A 15763-nucleotide genomic window follows, 5' to 3' on the forward strand; every position below is an offset into this window, starting at 1 on the left:
AACATTTGTCCTATAGTGAGACTGTACTGGTACAATAAAGTGGACGGGAGTTGTATTTCTAGTGCTCTGGGAAATCACAGTCCTTTATCCAAATAATAACATCAGAATAGTGTGGACAAAGGGTTTCAGGAGGAAATGACCCGTGTCAGACAGAAACATTGTTGTTCTGCTGTGCCAGCAATGGGCTATGGCTTTACCTCGTAGGAAACTTGGGAGTCAATGCAGTATTCAAATCCTGTGTGAATCCTAAGCTCTTCAGTGTCTGGCCAAAGAATATGAAACTATTGGTTATCCTGATGTTAAAACATCATCTTTTGAAGTCCATTTCTAAAAAGTTAAAGGAGGAACTAAAACAGCAGCACCGGCAGAAATGTTGCAGTCACAGAAGTGAAACTGGAAGGGTATTTTCCACAAAAAAGATGCACAGAAAAAAGGAGTTGTGCATAGTTTGGTCTCTTAAATTTAACACTGTGATACAGACTATTTCCCTAAATGTTGAGATAGAATTTTACAAACCCGGCAAACGTAGCACACAATATTAAGTTGAAAACTACCTTTCACCATGGAAAAGGATTGCAACACCACCACTCCCAAATCAGCTTAGCTGGTTTTGATCTCCTAAGAGTATAATGAGATCAAAAGCAAATCCAGAATAACTCCACTGAAGTCAAGTATTATATTGTCAAAATACTATTTGTGTAAGAAAGATTTTAATTTGGATTTAATCAGATAAATGATTCCAGTTCCTTTTATTTTTAACTAGATTTAACAAAGGTTGGGTAGTGGAAAAACCCAAATCAGTTGTTTGTACTCTAAAGGGAATTTCTGAAAACCACTAGTAAAAATCCACCAATGAAAGAAAGTGCTGGGCAATGCCTCTTCTAATGAAATCACCTTTATAACATCATTATTTCTCCAGAAGTAACTTTGGGAGGGCTTCATATATTCCCAGTGGCATATCTAGACTGAACTAAGTTGCAGATTTTTATTTATTGGAAAAAAAATAATCAAAGAGAGATGCCCAGTACCTCTTGTCACACGATGCTACAGGAGCAGGTAGGTTCTTTAAGGTAAAGCCTGAATCTAGATTATGATTATTGTATCATGTGCTGATTATTAAGAATTTGACCCGATCTGCAGAGGGCACAGGTGACTATAGATAAGGAGGCCTACTCTAGACAGTAAGAAAGCTATACTAATTACAAGAAATTCTACTGAACTGAAACCTATAATTGCTAAAAATTCTGTGCAACAATAAGCTATGCTAGCTGCTAGAAATTGTAGATAACAGTTAGCTATCCTGATAATTAAAATTTTTATGTCGTAATGAAGCTCTAATTGTTACTACAGCCCTGTGGCCAGTCCTCATTCTGCCAAGGAATTCTACCAAAAGAACCTGCATGTCCCTGTCACATTCGGTGACATCTCTGTAAGACTTTCCTCCTTAAATCTACTTTTGGTACAAAGAGCAATTGTCTGTATAATTGCTGATTGGTGTCAGTATTAGTGTAGTTCTAATCCAGTGGTGAATGAATCTGGTTGAACTTCTGAAGCATCTGTCCTTACATTTTTCAGAAACGTGCTTCTTCACTTCAGTTGAATTTTGCTTGCGGGGGGCCCTCTAGCTGTATTTTTCATTTACACAAAAAAACAAATTAATCTCTGAATTGCAGCAACAGCCTGGGATTTCTGTTTCAAAAAAGATTCCAGACAGGTGTTGAAACGCTGACTTCTTTGAGTAAGGCTCTGAAGACAGACTATTAGACTTAATATCACAGACACTAGAGCTAACGTTAGCTGGGAAGTATGTTTCTGAAGTGCTCTATGTGACTGTTGGATTAGTGTGAAAACTTCAAATTGTTTGTAACCTGTCTTTAATGTTCTCTAAAAGTGTCTAACTGTTATTTGTCAGATTTACACTAGCAGTGCACAAACTTTATGGGAAATTTAACAAATATTTCCATTAAAAAGGGAAGCGCCGTACTATGTTCAGTAACATGCTAAACACAACAGCAGCTAAACAACTCCGTATCTTACTCATTCCAGTGGCCAAACGTGGGTGGGGCTTTTAATGTGTCAACATGCAGTTGGGCTTCAGACCTCATAAGCTCTCGTCTAACTCTATTAACAGCAGTGAAATTTGGCTGCATTGCTCTGGAAAAAAAAAAAAAGTCTAAATCTATCATGTTTTTTTGTGCATGCATATTGTATGCAGTGCAACAGTTCAGTTATTAACATGGGAAACTTTGTTAAGTCTGTTACCTTTAGATTGGCAAATAACTTCTGAGAACTTTCCAAGCTCAAGAATTCTGTGCTATGCTAAGAAACATTTTGAATAGAATTTGCTTTGGCTTGAATATGAGGGGGATGTTTCATTCATCCTTCAAACTATTGATTTTCCTTTGTATGTTTGCATGAGCTTCCCTCTGGTGGTTGGTCTGTAGTTTACACGACTACTGCACATTTTCAGACAGCTGTGTTTGGACCACTAAATGTAAATTATAATTGATATTTCCAGCTTTTGTATGTTTATTCTGAGAATCAGATTTTTGCTAAAAGATGCAGAGAGTCTTTGTGCTAACAGCCCCTGCTCAAAGTGCATCCTCTCCTCCGTGCAGGAGGAGTCTGCCTGTCACAATTCACAGGGTGCTGAGGCATGGGAAATCCCTATTGCTTACCTTGTACAAATAGCTGTACCAAAAAAGAACTTTAAAATCCTCTCTATTTTTTGTCTTCAGAAGGATCCTCTGGATGCTTATCTACTAACTGATTATAGGCTAATGATCACCAAGTATCATGTATCTGCGGAGACACTGGAAACAGATGTTAGTAACCTTGTTTGCCTGCTAATGCTGAGGAGAGGAAGTCACCAGTCCAACCCTTTTAGCCCTGCAGCCTTGAAATGGGACGGTACTTGCAGGATCAGTATAGCTGCCCTACAACGGGACAGTACTTGCAGGATCAGTATAGCTGCCTCACAACGGGACGGTACTTGCAGGATCAGTATAGCTGCCCTACAACGGGACGGTACTTGCAGGATCAGTATAGCTGCCTTACAACACACCCCGTTCAGTGGTGCCAGTGCGAAAGTGGCGTGTTTTGCCTTGATCAGAGAATTATGTTCACCAGTTCATAGCTGATCTAAATGTTGCCTTCTTGATCACAGGAGGGTCTCCTGTATAAACAGGATCTGACGGGTGCGTGCAGCAGCTAATAATGTCTCTGCTCTGCAACTACTGCAAAGGAAAGTGCAGTGTAGGAAAAGTCACGTACCAGACATTTCTAAGGTCTCGCAAACACGGCTTGTGACAGCAGCCCGTGAGGCAGCAAGTACAAACAAGAACACTCTCAGTGCTTCTTTATCACCATGGAAAATAACTTAGTGAAGAGCCACCCTGGGATCACTTCCAGAACATAATAAAAGATGTGTACCTTGCACTATAAATAGAAAGTTTGAAATATTCTTTGCTGTGTGTATTGTTGTTAGTCAGTCTTCTAATAATATTACAAAATTATATCCCTTACCCAGCTCAGTTGCAAATAATGATAGTTTTTGTACCACTGGCCAGAGAAATGATGCCCTGTTTGTTATGTTCAGGGAAAACTGCTTTAGAATTGGTGCTCAGAGGAGCACTTAGAAGGCACCTGCGGTACGTGCATCAATACACGCTCACACATTGGTAGCTTTCTCACCCAGAGTGATCACAGACAATCAGTACACGTTTCCAGCAGTTGTGAAACTATTCAAGTATATGGTGAAATACTTTTCTTGTACAACCAGACATACCAGGTTCATGAGAGTAGAGGTGCTAATTAAGATAGTGGAGAACTATATTTATAATTCTGACTGTAAGCAGGAATATGAATAACAATTATGCAGAGATTATGGGAAAACTTAAAAATATCTTTTCTCAACATTATTATGAATGTATATAATTTTAATTAGTAAATAAATAGTACATAGTACAAGCTTTCAAACAGTAAATGTATAGATTTCTCACAATTTAAGGTGAGACTTTGGCCTGTTCTAAATCAGCTATCACTAAGTTGCAATTTGTAGCAGTTGCTAGCCAAAATTCTTACCTACACAAGCACATGGGGCACCCCAATTGCTACTGGGTAAATCAAACACACCGTTTACATACTCCTCCTTTTGAGTAATACATTGCTGATAACAAATACTGCTTGGATGATTTGCTGCCAAAAGTTACTTGTTTTTTTGATTTTTCTTTATCGTTTAGCTAAACCTACTGTCATTGCTACTTTGTTTGCAGGGATTCCATGTAAATATTATATTACTATAGGATCAACCTCTCTCTTTGCTATTCAGCAGTGTAATGAAAGAAATCCTTTAGCAGTGCATCTCTAAGTGAAGGATCTCTGATTAAAAAAACACAAATGTGCCACAAGCGGTAGCTGTTGTTCTGCATGTAAATCAGGCATATGCTGTCTCCTATATCATACTCTTATGTAAAAGGATCTGTCTGGGTAGTTATATATTTTCAACACAGGGCGGCACTGGGGAACCATCTATTGTGTTTTTGGCCAGGCCTGGAGGCGCTGGAGGTGCAGCCTTTCTCTGCTGGTGGCGCGTGGAGTTCAAGGCTGAGACCCATAGAACCGATTCTTTTGCATAAGGTTAGATGATTGTGACTTAGATGTCATTAGTTTCTAATTTATCGATCATCGTATAGATAAAAATCACAGTGTGCTTTCTGTCTTGCAGATGATATTATTTTCTAAATACTTATATTTCTAGCTCTCTTAGCTCTGTGTTGATATATGTCCATTTCCAATGTTATAATCCGCTGTAACTAATATAATAAGGGCAGCTCCCTCCGCAACAAATATAGCTTGGAGTCTGATTTAATTTCCTATGCCTCTGAACTAACAAAGATTGGAAAGTTTGGCAATGATATTAACAATTGTTCCTGCAGCAGAGCGTGTTTTTATAGTCTCTCTGAAAATCATATCAAATTGCAGTCTCTGATGCTGTGAAACAACCCTGCTCAGCAGATTTGAGCAGCTTCCGAGTCTTATTTCTTTAACACACGAGCATTGAGCCACTAGCTTGGACACTAGTTTGACATGAAGTCTTGGTTTTGTGGCCTTATATCAGGAGACTGGTTAACTGTGCTCAAAGCAGAAAGATTGTACTAATTTTATGAGGAATACAAGGATTTTTCTCCTGCTGTGTAGCAGCCACCATAGGTGTGTTAGCTAAAGAAACTTGTAGAGGAATGCTTACACCCTCAGTCACCTAGTAATTAGCACACCTGGTATGTTCTGCATAGCTAAAGAAGTTGGTGTGTTGTACTACGCTGCTATTCAGAATGATCTTATCCAGGTGTTCTTAATCTGAAATAAAAAGTAGTCAGCATTGATTCTGAGATGCCACACACAGCTACACCAACAGCTAAATGTACACATAATATATTGTATGGAAAAAATATAAGATACGCAATCTTCAGGCATAGGTTTCTGTGTGTTTAATAAAGCTTTGTGGACATTTACTCTGTAGACTTCCTAAGTCTATCCTTCAACTCACATAAACCTTCAGCACTGAGGTTTTGCTATGTGCTGTATGAAGAACCACCTCCTTTTGTTTGTTTGCTGGTCCCCTGTTAGCTTCAGCTGGCTCCCCACAGTTTCCCTATCCATCCTTTCCGTAGTCCTTGTCCTACTAAACCCTACGTCTGTCAGTCATTTCTTATTTCCAGACAGAAGAGTTCTTGCACACATGACCAATCCCTATACAGAAACCATTCCACATTTTTCAGCTTTCCTGTTGCCTTTCTCCCTTCATTCAATTCTTTTATATTCTCTTTGAGACAGAGGAACAGACTACTTCTAAAGTTCAAGAGTTCAATTAAACTGCAGTGTGATGCAGAGGGAAAATGAAACAAACTAAATTACATGGAAGTCTAAGATCCCTCACCTCACGTCTGCTTGTTTCACCCTGCTATGGTGTAAAAAGGAGGACAGCTGAGCTCTTTATACTTAAGCTACTGTCAAAAATGTCATTTTTTTGAAAATTGGGGATTATTTAGTTTACATTCAAACCACAAAAATAATAATTAGCTATTTTTTTTTTTCCTTAATGCCAGTCTGTGCTCCAGCATTTGCCCAGGGAAGTCGTGGCTGCCCCATCCCTGGAGGGGTCCAAGGCCAGGTTGGATGGGGCTTGGAGCAACCTGGTCTGGTGGGAGGTGTCCCTGCCCAGGGCAGGGGGTTGGAACTCGATGATCTTTAAAGTCCCTTCCAACCCAAACCGTTCTATGATCTATGATTCTATGATTTAGAAGACTTTGTTCCAAAGGTCACTGTGTCAATCTTCCTTTGTGATCCTCCAGAAGCTCCACAATCATAGAAATCCTCACATGATGCAACTACCTTGTAATCCTTAAACCATAGGTTGTCCTCTGTCTGGTAGAGCTTTATATGCCTGTTTGCCATGTGTTGCTGGTGCTTAAACCATTAAAACTCAAGTATCATTTAAATATACCGTTTTTTGGTATTTTGTGAAAGGTAGTTTCAATTGTGTGTGTTATTTTTTCTTTGTAGATTTGTGTCTTGTAATGCCTATCTGTGTGGGAAGCATTTAGCCCTCAATGGTATTGAACGGTATCTTTTCAATGTGTTCTTTCCCCACACAGCAAATGTGTGACTCCTTTTTTCATGATTGCCGTTTTCCTGTATTTTGAGTTGCTGTGTATTAACCAAGTTGTGTGGTATCTGGTCACAATATTACTGAAGCTATTGCTATAGCTCTGCTGCCTTGGTTCCCCGCTGTGTTAGCTGGAAGTACTTCACGTTGGCAAAGCAAAACGTTTACTATGTGCAATACTTCCTGACACAGAGTGCTGCCACATTTTGAGGTCTGCTACTGAGTGAAAAACTGACTTATATAGTAGGGAAATTATGGCAGGGGCCTTGCTAGACACTGCTGCTGAGTATCAGCTGGTCAAATTATTAGCAGGTTCCCCTCCCCATGACAAATCACAGATCTAGTCACAAACTTTATCCAAGTTCTAGTTCTCTGATTAAGGTTTTGAATAATATTAGGCCGAATTTGTAGTTTAGGAGGTTTGCTGGGTTATTGTTCATCATCATGTAATACAAGGTTACACACATATTAAGAAGGCAACTCTAAAGCGTATAAAACCAGAATTTAAACAGAACTTAAATTTTGAAAATTGTTAGCCTTTCTATGTTATCTGAGAGCAGTCATCTTCTGTAAGCACAACAGAAAAAAATCAGTACTGTCTAGCAGCTTGCCAAAATGAGGATACAGCCAATAAAACAGAGTAAGATAGAAGCTTTGAGAGAATTGTTTTCTCCAGCTAATCAAGGCATCTTTGCAGCCCATAAACACAGCAAAACTGTTTTCACGAGTTATGTTACGATGAGGTTCAAGTAAAAAAGTTGAAATTGCCTCATAATGATATATCTTTTAACAGAAAATCATAAGACCAAGTTATCTGCCACGTGAAAGCTCACATAATTCTTGCTTTCAGGAGAAAATTTGGTTTTATGTCACATGATAGCATTTCCTACACTTCTTCAGCTTGCAATCGGAGCAGCTTCTCTTCCGGCTGCCAAACACTGATAGCCTAATTACTTTCATCATACCATGAAGAAACTCTTAGGACTGTTATTCTAGTAACATATTGGTAATGTAGCAGGGCAGCAATATCTAAAGCATCTCAAGCTGTTTTTAGCATATTAATTTAAAAAAAAAAAAAAAAAAAAATTGTTCCACTAAATCAATTTTCTCCAAGTACTATGTCCACACAGGCTTTGGGAAGCTTCCCCTTTCCAACAGGTCCACAAATGTCTCAAATTTTGCAGTTTAAGACATGTCAGGTTAGTTCACTGCCCCCCTTGTTCAAAATGCCCTTTATTCAGTGTTAATCCCAGAAAGGGGTTAAATGAAATGGTGGAATTTTATTAGAAATGTTATTTTATATTCTCCCTGTATTATTTGCACAATAGAACTACCAGAATAACTGTCCTGAGCTAAGTTTGATCCTAGCTATGATCTGAACAGAAGTATTAGAATAATACCCTTCAAAAGTCACTTCCAACCTTAATTTTCCTATAATTATATTTTTGTGCTGACATGTTTGACACCACCTGACACAATGCTATTTATGATGCTGCTGATTAAACCATTTCCCCATGATTAATCATTCCCCACTGCCTGTGTCCCTCAGTCTAGAAGGGAACTATGTCCTTACGCAAATCTTGCCCAAGGGATGGGACAGTATGTGTCTTTGGGAAGCAGGATCAGCCAAACAGCATTTCAGGCATTTGTTTTTATATGTATTGACAGTCGAAACTCAGATCCGAACAATTAATTTTGTTAATCTTCTTTGGTTTTTATGTTAATTAAGAAACCTTGGTAAAATTTGTGTCTTTCTTATTTGGTTCTTAACTGTAGTCAGTTTTCCTACTCATACCTAGTTTTCACTGAGTTAATCTGGATTTAAAAGACAGAAAATTAGTGCGTGGTCTATGTATGTTACATCTCCAAAACTAAGATGACTGTTTGCCTTATAGGTGCATCTCTTAGTGGGACTGGATACACATTTCAGATCCAAAGAGCTGTGAAGAATAAAAAATAATCTGTACGTATCCCTTAAACTCTCATCAGTTCATTTTTTAATGTACTTGCTAAAGAGGAACTCTCAAATTATTTTTTACAGGCTGAAGGGAAGTCTCTCAATAAATATCATCAGTCAGATGTTTTTCCGTCCTTCAGTGTTTGAACAATTTAGCACTGAAAATGAGTGAGTGAAGCCATCATGAGACTAGATAAAGACCAACATCCCCCTCAATAAACTACTAAGTGACTGACAGCAGTTTCAGTTCTTCTGGACACACTTGTGTATCCAGAAATGGCTTCACTTCTGTCACTAGTCAGGTGGACCTAGTAGCAGCAGTGTTGTGTCTTTTCAGAAGGGAGCTTGAGCTAGCAAATTTCCTAAGCCCTGCATTTCTCAGCAACTCCCCTGACACCCTGCCCAACTGGGACACCAAATGAGGTGTGACACTGGATGAAATAGCTTATTAAACAGATGAATAGTGGTCTCCTTGCCTTTTCATTATATATGGGCTAGAATCCTGAAATGCTGCTGTTTGACTCATGCCACTTGACAAAAGATTTCTTTTGCTTTCTTTGACAAATACGTCGCTGTGCCCTAGCCACTTTACAGTCTTGTAAGACACATACGCCTTAAAATAACAGCATGCTGAATTCTGCTTTTTCTCCAAATCTTCTCTTCACCTGAAAAATATCTTGCCGGCAGATCAAACCCACCCTGTCAGCTATCTAACTCAGAGGGTGCAAACAGTTTCTCTGCACAGCAAAAAAATGTCAGGTTCTACCACTCACGCAACATGCTGGGAAGCTGTTGTAATTTATGGGAACTTGTGCAAGAAACGAGCTGTCCCCGAGGGTTCAACCTACTCAGTTTTCATCACAATATAGATTATATTTTCAACTCTTATCCTCATATATTCTATCTACACAAAACTATATCTCCTCTTTCCAGCTTTCTGTGCCACCTATTATTTTTTAATTCCATATTTTGCTTAGTTTCAATTTCAAAATTCTTCAGTGATCCAGCCCCAAAATACCAACTATGAGTAAATCTTGAGTAAAACTCCCAGTATCTTAAGTCCCAGCATTCTTGCTAAGAATTTATCACTCCTGGATTCTAACAAAATTCTCTTTGACTGAGCAAGAATTCTGCAATTCAGCCTGTTAGTCATTAGATCCTCACAATTTACTATGAAGCTCTGTAACGTGGTTTACAAGCACGAATTGATTTGCTTTAGCAAAATGTCAGCCAAAAAGGGTAATATGATCCCTATTATGCAGATTAAAGGTTTGAAGATAGGAGAGATAACAGTGATAGGATCTAGTAATTGTGGATATCCTACCTTGGGGAAGGGCCAGGCTCTGATGTCCTAGGTTGATATTCATGTAAGCCTGCATTTCTGTACTCCCACTATCCAACAGCCCTCTTCCCTTCTTTCTGGCCCTGTTCCACACTGTAAGCAAATTCAGCTTGAAAGAGACTGAGGAACCGATTTCAAGTCTTGCTTAGTGTCTTAGTGCCAGTGAGCAGCAGCATGGGGGACAATACGGAGCGAAGGTGAGGTGCTGAGGAAACAGGCAGAAGGGAAAAGAAGGGGCAGTCTCTTTGCAGCCCTGGTCACTGTATTCTGGGACTGTCCAACTGCCTTTACACGCAAGTACAGCTTGAGTTTAAAGAGTGTTGTTTAACGAGTGCAGTGACTTTCTAAAAAGTCTGCTAACCTGTCCAACACTGGACTTAAAAAATGTCTTTGCTAAAGTTATGAAATCAATACCCTCTTTAGGCAGTACAGTAGAACTCTCCTCTGGCTAATTTAACAAAACCGGGCTATAAAATGTATGGTATATTTATGGAATCTGAAGAAATACTCTTCCATAACCCAGCGTTGCTATTAAAAAGAAAAAAAAAAAAAGTCACCTTCAAATGCACACTCAGGTCTTAAGATAAATACATGTTTATGACTGTCCACCTTTCAGGTCAGCTGAAACACGTAGGTATTATTTACAGGTCAGTCACAACTGTACTAAACCCAAAATACACTGTATAGGTATGACTGTATAGGTATGATCTCAGGAAGAAATTTTTTACTCTGAGGGGTATATTTATGGAATCTGAAGAAATACTATTGCATAACCCAGCGTTGCTATTAAAAAGAAAAAAAAAAAAAGCCACCTTCAAATGCACACTCAGGTCTTAAGATAAATACATGTTTATGACTGTCCACCTTTCAGGTCAGCTGAAACACGTAGGTATTATTTACAGGTCAGTCACAACTGTACTAAACCCAAAATACACTGTATAGGTATGACTGTATAGGTATGATCTCAGGAAGAAATTTTTTACTCTGAGGGTGGTGAGACACTGGAACAGGTTGCCCAAGGAGGTCGTGGCTGCCCCATTCCTGGAGGGGTTCAAGGCCAGGCTGGATGGGGCCTTGAGCAACCTGCTCTGGTGGGAGGTGTCCCTGCCCAGGGCAGGGGGACTGGAACTCGATGATCTTTGAGGTCCCTTCCAACCCAAACCATTCCGTGATTCTATGATTATATGACTGGTGTGAGCCAGGCCTCAAAGCATTCTTCAGAAGGAAGGGATTAAACTTGCTTTTTGCCTCCTGAGTTGAGTTTTAAGGGCTGATGCTTGTTAAAAAAAAAAAACCCAAACAATTATCTGGATCTACAGACAGTGAAGAAAAATCATATTGGTGTTATGTGATTTTATTTTAGTGCTGCTTTTTCAAAATAAAGTCATATTTAAACAATGCCCAGGATTCCTACTAGTGCAGGAAAACTCAGAAGGGTAAATCTGTTGTGTCAAGGAGCACTGGAAATCTTTGTGGTACAGGCAGAAGAATTATTAGGGCGAAAAAAATCCCAGCTTCTTTAAAAAACCCCCTATATTCTCCAATGAAGCTTAATGAAACTGAATGTGTTTTTCTGAATGTGAACTTTATGGAATTGCACAACTTGTGGCAAACTAAACCCAAATGCATCACTCTAGTCTTCCCAACTTCCTTATACCTGTGAACATGTTACTTTTGATCAATGCACAGGCTTATGGAGGTTTCTGGGTAGGTCTGACCTCTCACAAGTTCCTTCCTGGCCTTGGGTGTGAGTTCAAAATTGTGCATATGAACATAATTTAAATAAGTTATGGGCTGGTCTGTGATGTCTGGGGGTTGGAAGGAAAGAAATATCACAGATCTGTATGATAATACTTTCCACAGACAATTTTGGGGAATTCAAGAAGAGATGTCATACTGATGTCTGCAGGGAAAAATGAAATGGGCAGCAGATGCTGTCTATAGACTCAGTAGCAAGGAAGATGATTAAAGCAAGTCACTGCAAATTGACCCAAATATTATTGCTTCTATGCATGATAATAAGCATCTTATTAAATCTTTATCCTTCTTTCCTGTCTAAGAGGCATATTCTCTTAGCAAGTGTCCATATTCTCATTCTCATTTTCATTAGGGTTGGATTCTGGGTCTCAAGGACAATTTGTACTCAAATTCAAATCCCAAATTAGGATGGCTGGTAAAATCTTGTGAAGTGGTAAAGTTAAAATAGCAAATTTCTGAAAGACATGGCTGATGATGGTATTAACGTATTCTGAACTTGATAAATTCCTGAATGAAACACACTGAATGAAATAAATTCCCGAATGAAACACACTGACAATGGGGAAAGTGCTGACATGGGCTTCTGCCTACAGTGTAGATCTGTGCCAACACTTTGGTTGTCTTCACATCTTGCTTTGAAACTTGCTGTTTTTCTACTAGTCTGTCTAGCTCAGCACAGTCATGTTTGGGGGTATTTGAGCCAATACAAACAGTACTTAAATGGCAAGGATCAGAAGCAAACAGAGAATTCTGTTCAATCAAATAAAAGATGTTTAAGCAAATATTAGATTTCTAGAAAGGATTGTTTCTTTTAAATAACCAGTGTGAAAACTTACATCCAATTCAAGGTTTTTGTCAAGTTGCCAGCGTAAGCCCTCAAGGAGTCATAAACAAAGATAATGTTACTGATATTGTAGTTTCTGGTGTTTAATATAGTTTATTCCTAGTGTGGCGTTTTTTGAAAGAAGTAAAGAACATTTTCTTAGACGACTGATTATGCACATTTAAAAAATTCTCTACATTGATAACAAACTTGCCTCTGCAGCATGGATAATGATTTTTTTTCACCTCATATAGAAGTAAAAAAGGCGCAGTACATCAGTTTCAACTGTAACAAGTTCCTTTTTCATTTGTAGACAACTTTGGATACAAAACATATGAAGGAAGCAGTATAGAGCATGTACTTTGTATAATAATAAGCTTGCTGGCATTTTACTGGCAGTTCAGACTTGTAGTGGGTTCTGTTATTTCTTGAATTCACCTTGGATGATGAGTAGTAGAATTCTGTCCTGTGGCTACACATGGTCATACTCCAGAATTGCTGTTAATCTACAAAAGCCCTGCTGTCAAGTCATTCTTTGTGGAGAAAGAGCTGGATTGCCCTTCTACCAAAACAGCATTTTGAAATAGTTACACTAACTCAATTAATAGCAGGGCATCACCAACTGTAAAGCAATGCTAAGGGACTCTGAAGAGTGTCATAGTTCCTCCTGTTTGTTGGTGCAAGTGACAACAGGCTTAGCCATTCAATGTGAAAAGAGAAATTTGCTGTGCATATTTAAACAACCTTGCAAAGGCAAAGAGCTTCATTTACTTTCATTTTTGCATGTGAATGCTCCTGATCTCCAAAAGGAGACAATAAAAGAAATAACTAACATACACTACAGTATTCATCAGCTGAAAGACCGTTATCTAAAGAGCCTGGTCTTGCAGAGCAGGAGGAATAGCAATTATGTGCTTAGCAGGCTTTCCATGAGGAAAAAGACGGAGGGGTTTTTAGTGAAGTGTGAAGATACCCTCTGCTGCCAGAACAGCACAGAGCTTTGTAAGAGAAATATTAAGATTGGTTTGAATCGAGTATGGAAATGCCTGTTTGTGTGTATCATGAGTAGAATCAATAAGGCAAGGGTTACAAAAATTACATGAATGTGATAATCAAGGACACAAATAAGAGCAATCGTACTCTTAAATGCTGACAAAAGCAGTGTTCACATCAAGACCAAAAGGCCTGTGCTCAGAGAGGCCTACAGCAGAAATGCCTTATCAGCAGAAGATCCTCCTTCTGATAACAGGAAGATGGCAACAAGTTTACAGTAAGTCATACAGGCCATTCCTCTCTGTTAGCTCAGCAGGGAGAAAGACAACAGGCACTGAGCTTTCCCAAAAATTTACAGAGAATGAAATACAAGATTGAGACAAAAAGTCACATCATAATATCTCACCCCTAAAAGGCAGAGAAAATCTGTATGAAAATTGCTTTGCTGCTACCCAAGGGATGTAGTGAGGATTTGACAACTGGCATTCCTAGAATCTCGTGTCATAGCAAGTGATACTGGCTGGACTATTTGAACACGTGCATTTTGGGGCTTCTGGGTACAGGGGCATGAGAAAATGACTCAGTAACTGAAATCAGTTTTCCATAAATACCGTTTTACCCTTCCATAAGGTCTTCTGCTGCATTTTGTAACATTTAATTCCTACAACAGGATCAATGTTGCAATTGCTTTTACAGTCATACTTACACACCCTGTAGTTTGTTTTAGTAGGAGGTCATTTCAAGTCAGCACTTGCACGGTGACTAAGTACCTGCCTTTGGGACAGGCCTTTGGGTTTGCTGGATGTTGACACCTTCCAACAAGTTGTAAATATACAAGGTGTGGCAGCTGCCTTCAAAAAGGCAAGTCTAGATTTAGACTTATCCTTAGCTTCCTTGAGTCACTTGTTGCATTTTCTTCCTCTGTCTTATTTCAGGAGGAGGAAGATGTGTCCTCCTCCTTCCATGTCAATGCCAAGTCACTCCCATCACTTTTCTGAACTCCTGTCAATAGCCTGTGTGTGTGTTTTACCAGATTCTGCCTTCATGCAGACCTTTTTGACTTGTCTCTCCGCAGGAATTACTAATGTTTTTGAATACTGAATTCAGTGAGGTGAAAACAGCTTCAATTTTATACCTTACAGTGCACAGAGCTCGTAGGAATTACCAAGTCAATGAGAAGTAGTTTTCTACTTCTACTTGTCCCTCACTCCCATGTCTTCACCTGTAATAGTCATGCTAGTGTACTAACCGTTCAAGGCAGGAATATTTCTGAAAATTAGTAGACACACTGAGGGATGTAGGAAGCCGTGAAGCAGACACCACAGTGCCCTTGTTGCAAAACAACCCTACCAGAAAGAGCTTTGCCCTGAGCATGAGCTGAACACCTGGCTCAGAAAGCGTGCGTCCACAGCCGTAGGTACAGGACCGAACCAAGGAAACCTTGTCCTGCCCACGAGCCCAATCATGACTGATCACGAGATGTGACTACACTGGCTCCCAGTACCACTTTTTGCTCTCTTTAGTTTCTGCTTCTGTGGATATCCTTCTTCGTCCCCGTCCCCCAGCCAGGCACCCACCAAACAACCTGTACTTCAAACTGAGAACGCAGCTCCTACTAACCGCCACTGCTGAAGCACGAGGGCTTATATTCCTTCTGGTTCTAGATTACTGCAATTACAAATCTACCTGTTCTTGTTACGTGTATAAAGGCCTAATGAATTTTTTTGAGCACTGCCAATCGCCGGACTCCGACGGCGCTCTGTGCCGGTGAGGTGTCACAGGCAGCAGGCGTTGCCCGCAGCACAGCCGTGCCCGCCAGCTCTTATCGCGGCTGCCCGGTCCCTCGACGGCGCAACGCCACACTTCCCAGCTCAGCCCAGTGGTTTTGTTTCTCCTTAAACCATTCTGACCGCCCCCCTTATGCGCGACTTGCTCTAATGCACAGGCTGTGCGGCAAACGGCACTCACTTCGCCTTTAGACACCACCGGGAGCAGGCCGCCGCCGCCGATGCGGCGCTGAAGGACAGCCGCCCCGTCCCGCCCTGCCTGTCTCCCGTCAGCCGCCGCCGAGGGCCTCAGCCCGGGCCTGCGGGCTGCCCTACCTCTCCGCTCCGCCTCACACCGCCCGGGCCCGGCACACGGCACCCGGCGCCCTCCGAACGGCGGGTGTGCGCGCGCCGCTCAATGGCGGGCGCTTCAGCGGGCGCGGGGCGGCGGGCGGGC

At 40.3% G+C, this 15763-nt stretch overlaps 1 long non-coding RNA gene across 1 annotated transcript in view; it reads right to left on the bottom strand.

Moving 5' to 3' along the window:
* Window positions 1-15732, bottom strand: part of LOC106888182 — a 29977-nt gene extending 14245 nt beyond the window's left edge. Inside the window, exon 1 of the long non-coding RNA XR_001412054.1 lies at window positions 15509-15732. This is a non-coding gene — a long non-coding RNA (uncharacterized LOC106888182). The remainder of the gene's footprint in view (window positions 1-15508) is intronic.
* Between the last annotated feature and the right edge of the window lie 31 nt (window positions 15733-15763).

The sequence above is a fragment of the Calidris pugnax genome, unplaced genomic scaffold, assembly GCF_001431845.1.
Source record: "Calidris pugnax isolate Ruff unplaced genomic scaffold, ASM143184v1 scaffold28, whole genome shotgun sequence".
Taxonomy (NCBI): Eukaryota; Metazoa; Chordata; class Aves; order Charadriiformes; family Scolopacidae; genus Calidris; species Calidris pugnax.